General features: G+C 44.5%; 1 long non-coding RNA gene across 1 annotated transcript; it reads left to right on the plus strand.

The window, feature by feature from the left end:
- Nucleotides 1–318: 318 nt before the first annotated feature.
- Nucleotides 319–5,375, plus strand: LOC116557099. Its single transcript, XR_004271361.1, has 3 exons — nt 319–329; nt 2,125–2,137; nt 5,298–5,375. It is a non-coding gene; the product is annotated as an uncharacterized LOC116557099 (long non-coding RNA).
- Nucleotides 5,376–5,683: the final 308 nt, after the last annotated feature.

The following is a 5,683-nucleotide window of genomic DNA, read 5'->3' on the forward strand; positions in this document are numbered from 1 at the left end:
GAGCAAGACTTTTCTATGTGAAGCAGGAAAATGGGAAAGAACATTCCAGGTGAAAGGTCTCTGTGCAGCAGCCCTTTGGTGTAAAGAAAGCTGGATGGTGGGCCAGGTGGCTGATGCCTATAACCCCAGCACCATGGAGGCTGAGGTGGGTAGATCACCGGAGCCCAGGAGTTTGAGACCAGCCTGGGCAACATAGTGAGACCTCCCATCTCTAAAAAAATATTTTAAAAATTAGCTGAGCATGGTGGTGTGTGCCTGTAGTTCCAGCTACTCAGGAGGCTGAGGCGGGAGGATCGCTTGAGCCCAGGAGTTGAAAGCTGCAGTGACCTGTGATCGCACCACTACTCCAGCCTGGGTGACAGAGTGAGACCCTGTCTCTAACAAAAGAGAAAGTGAGATGGTCCTGGATGTGCCTGCGGCCCCGACTCTCCCGTGGATTTCATTGCTATGGGACACCATCCTGCAGCACATTGTAGCTGCTCACAAGCTATTCCTTGAGGGAGACTGGATACTCCAGGCACCCATGTTTTGTTCCTCCCAGAGTTTGAGAAACTCTTGGAGTCTTGGGAAGGACGACATGAAACCAGAGGGCAAATATTATTCTGGATAACAGTAATAATGATGACAACTGCTGAGATTTACTTAGTGTTTGATAAGAACTTCACTTACATCAGATCTTTTTTTTGAGACAGGATCTCACACTCTCACCCAGGCGGGAGTGCGGTGGTGCAATCATAATCATAGTTCACTGCAGCCTTGACCTTCTGGGCTCAAGTGGCCCTCCCTCCCACCTCTGCCTCCCAGGTAGCTGGGACTACAGGTGTGCACCACCATACTGGGCTTTTTTTTTTTGGAGACACAAGGTTTTGCTGTGTTGCCCAGGCTGGTGTTGAACTCCTCGCCTCAAGCAATCCTCCCACTTTGATCTCCCAAAGTGCTGGGATCACAGGAATGACCCACCACTTCTGGCCCCCTTATATCATTAATCCTCATAATAGGAGGATAAAGCAGGTCTTGTTATTGTCTCCATTTAAGAGAAGGAACAACTGAGGCACAGAGCAATGGTGACTCTTGTACGAGGACACGGGGTAAGGAAGTTGTGGAGTTTCATCATTACATCCCTTACGGTGGACCACATCACTCCTCAGGCAACTGCCTCACTGACTCTGATGTCAGCCAGATCCCTACAATGGGTCTTTGAGGCCCCAGGATCTAACGCTTCCAGGCCATCTTTCTGACCACATCTCCCACCTGCTCCCCCTCCCTTGCCCTCTCTAGCCCCCTTTGGCTTTCTTGCCATTCCATAAATACACCATGAGCTCCTGCCTCGGGGCTTTCACAAGTCCTATTCCCCCTGCCTGGAACACTCTTCCCTCCAGATGTCCAAGTAACTCACCACTTCAACCACAAGTCACTCATCATCACCCTCTTTCCCACTTTATTTTTTCCAGAGCGCCTGTCGACCTCTAATATAGTGTATCACTTACCTATCCTGTTTAGCATGTCTCTCCTCCACTAGAAAATAAGCTGTGTGAGGGCAGGATTTGAGTCTGTTTTGTTCACTGTGCTTTCCCAGGGCCCAGGACACGGTCCCAATGGAAGCTTGTTAAGCGAGCTCAACAACCACCCCTTTGGTCCCAATGGAAGTTTAACAAGCTTGTTAAACACCAAGGCACAGCCGAAGCATGCAAATGGTTAAAGTTTGGCAAAGTTTTCTGGGCACCAAGGCAAGAAGCCAAAACTGGAGGGAACAAGGAGGGACAAACAGGGGGTTTTCAGGGGTTGTCAGGCCAAATTACCAAGATGGGGAACCTGGGCTGCCAAGGGGACTATTACTTGTATTCTAGGGGACACAGCCCCAAGGACAACAATGGGAAAGAGAATGTCACCTTTTCTTCCAGCCACAGGGAAGACAACTGAACTATCTTCACACTGCAGGCCAAAGAGATGCTCCCATTTTCTGAACTTCTCACCCGGGAAGTAACCCATGTTTTACCTAATCCTAGACACCGATGTGCCAGAAATGGTCAGAATTCCCAAGTGTCAGAGCTCCCTCCAAAGCCACCCTTGCTGCACCTCAACCCCCTCCCAAAAATGTTTATCCGACCTGGAGCTGAGACGCAGAGAGAGCTTGAGGGTCCTGCTTATCCTCCTCTGGCAGAGCCCGTGGCAGGGTGAGCCGTGGCAGGGCAGCGCGGGGTGGTGGGCTCAGAGGCCTTTGCTCTGGGATCCACAGAACATCTAGGGAGGCATCAGCTGTTGCTTTTCCCCCAAATAAAGCCCAGGTGCTTCTTCAAGCCTCTCCGAGCTAGCGCTTCTCAAAGTTCATGTCAGCATTTCTTGAAGAGCTCCCAAGCCACAGATTCCTTGAGGTATTAGAGAGGTAGAGGGAGAGACACTCATTCAGAACACCTTTTTGTATACCTCTGACTACTAGAGCTCTGGAAATGTTTCAAATGCCCAGAAAATCAACCAATCAATAATTAAAATCTACCAAGATGTGGGGGCTTCCCAAAGTGAAGTCTGTGGACCAGCAACCTGATGCGCCTCACCTGGGAGCTCACTGGAAATGCAGAATCTCAGACTCTGCCTCAGAGCTGCCGAATCTCAGTGTCTGGGGATTAAGGCCCAGGAAACTGTGTCTGTAAAAACACAGGTTTTTATTTGGGGCCAGGTGTAGTAGCTCATGCTTCTAATCCCAGCACCTTGGGAGGCTGACATGGGTGGATTGATTGAGACCAGGAGTTCGAGACCAGCCTGGCCAACATAGCGTAAACCCTGTCTTTACTAAAAATACAAAAATTAGCCAGGCATGGTGGTGTACACCTGTAGTCCTAGCTACTCAGGAGGCTGAGGCATGAGAATTACTGACACCCGGGAGATGGAGATTGCACTGAGCTGTGATTGCACCACTGCACTCCAGCCTGAGCAACAGAGTGAGGCTGTCTAAAAAAAAAAAAAAAAAAAAAAAAAACAAAAATTTTTTTTATTAAAAAATTTATATATAAAAAAATTAGATCTAGAGTTTTTCTATGTCCTTCACTCAACGTTCCCTCATGTTAATATCTCACACAACAACAGTACAACTATCTAAACCAAGAAATGAACGTTGGTGCAATATGATTACTCTATGGACATTCAAATTTCATCAGTTTTTCCATTAATGAACACTTAATGGAAAAACTAATTTGTTGGACCATTTTCTGGTCCAGCATCCAGTCCAGAATTCCACATTGCATGTAATTCTCCTACAGGACCATAATGCAACCATCAAAATCAAGCAGTGAACACTGATCTATTGTGTTCTCCCCAAACCCCATTTCTGTTTCACCAGTTGTCCTAATAAATTTATTTCTAGTAAAAGAATACAATTCAGAATCAGCCACATACTTAGTTGTCATATTTCCTTAGTGTACTCCAATATGTAATACTTTTGTCTTTTATGATCTTGATAACTTTTGAAAAGTACTGGCCTTTTAGTTTCTAGAATTTCATTCAACTTGAATTTGTCTGATGTTTTCTCATAATTAGATTGAGTCACTGCACACCCAACATCAAAGCCCGGTAAGTCATCAGCTGCCACGTGTTGAGCTATACGCTTACCAAAATCAGTTGTATGCTGCCAAACCTGCTTACGCCAGTTTCACTTGTGATTGTAACTAGTTCAGTAGTACATAGTAGGATAAAACAGGAGGGAAAGGCCAGGCACAGTGGTTCATGCTTGTAATTCCAGCACTTTGGGAGGCCAAGGTGGGAGGATCGCTTGAGCTCAGGAGTTTGAGACCAGCCTAGGCAACATGGCGAAATCCTGTCTCTACAAAAAATGCAAAAATTAGCCAGTGAAGTAGTTCATGCCTGTGGTCCCAGGTATTCAGGAGAATGGCTGGAGCCCCAGAGGTCAGGGCTACAGTGAGCTGTGAGTGCACCATTGCATTCCAGCCTGGACAACGGAGTGAGACCCCATCTAAAAAAAAGGGGGGAGGGTGGAAGAAAAGTTGTTTCTATGAAAACTAAGTTACATCTTTTGGAAAGCCACGAGAAAAGCAAGCTTCTAAATAGAAATTGATGAAGAATTAGTTGTAAGATAAAGATGGGAAGGGGGGGAAAATTATAAAAATCTGGAAGGGTGTTCTATATGCTGCTTAACCAGTGTCTTTAAATTTTCATTACATTTAAAATTTAAAATTATATTCTCATTACATTTAAATTCTCATTACATTACATGAACCAAAAGAGGAAATCACCTGATTCATGTAGGAAAGACAAGGTAAGACTTCACTCAATTAACTCATTTATTTATCATTCATTATCCCAATATTAATATTAGACAATATTCACAGTGCAAATTGATATACAGAATACTAGTATGTGTAAGTTAAAAGATAGGATAAAATATTCATAATGTAAGGTTTCTGTTTCTCTATTCTAACCAACTTTTTCAACTAACCTTCTAGACACCAGGCAATAGGCAAATGATATTAGGGTGACCTCTCAGCTACACACAAGAACGCATTAAAACTGAACACTGACCAGACGCAATGGTTCACACTTGCAATCCCAGCACATTGGGAGGCCAAGGCAGGTGGATTGCTTGAGTTCAAGAGTTCAAGACCAGCCTGGGCAATGTGGTAAAACATCGCCTCTATAAAAAAAAAAAATACAAAAATTAGCTAGGTATGGTGATGTGTGCCTGTGGTCCCAGCTACTCAGCAGGCTGAGGTGGGAGGATTGCTGAAGCCCAGAAGATGGAGGCTGCAGTGAGCTGAGATCACAGCACTGCACTCCAGTCTGGGCAACAGAGCAAGACGCTGTCTCAAAAGAAAAAAGATGTGAGTACTAGGATTATTATTCAGCCTTTAAAAGGAAGGAAATTCTGACACATGTTACAACATGGATGAATTTTGAGGACTTTATGCTAAGTGAAATAAGCCAGTCATGAAAGGACAAATACTGTATGACTACACTTAAATGAGGTACTTATGTTACCAAAAGTCCAGGGGTTCCGCCTAGATTCTGCTGCTTTCTGCACAGAAGGCCAATACTGAGACCATGAATATTGCCAGGAAAGAAGGCTTTATTCAGGTGCTGCAGACCAAGAGATAGGAGACCAATCTCAAATCCATCTCACTGACCAACTAAACTCAGGAGTTTATACAGCAGGAAGAAAATGTAACTACATGCAAGAAAACAGGAATTAAGGAGGAATAAGGAAGAGGAGTTGGTCAACAGGAAGCAGATCATCAGTTAGGCAATCATGGCATCTCATTGTCCAGATATGGTGGCCTGGTGAGTTTCAGCTCCTTGATCCTATCTGGGAGGCCTGACGGTTGGTTTCCAGAGAAAGGAACTCAGATAGGACAAATGTAACTTTTTCACGCTTTAAGACCAGGAGAATCAATTTATTTGTTTATTCGAAGAAACCGTAAACATCAGTTCTATGGGACAATTGGGCCGGTTTCACTTAGCATAGTTAAGATCATAGAGAAAGAATGTACAATGGCGGTGGTCAGGGGCTTAAGGGAATATGGATGGCAAGTGGTTGTTTAATGAGTATGTAGTCTCAGGTTTATGAGATGAAAGAGTTCTAGAGATGGATGGTGGGGATGTTTGCAAAACATTATGAATGTATTTAATTCCACTGAACTGTACACTTAAAAATGGTTAAGATAGTACATTTTATGTT

The sequence above is a fragment of the Sapajus apella genome, unplaced genomic scaffold (assembly GCF_009761245.1).
Source record: "Sapajus apella isolate SASKATOON/1434 unplaced genomic scaffold, GSC_monkey_1.0 scaffold2, whole genome shotgun sequence".
Classification (NCBI taxonomy): Eukaryota; Metazoa; Chordata; class Mammalia; order Primates; family Cebidae; genus Sapajus; species Sapajus apella.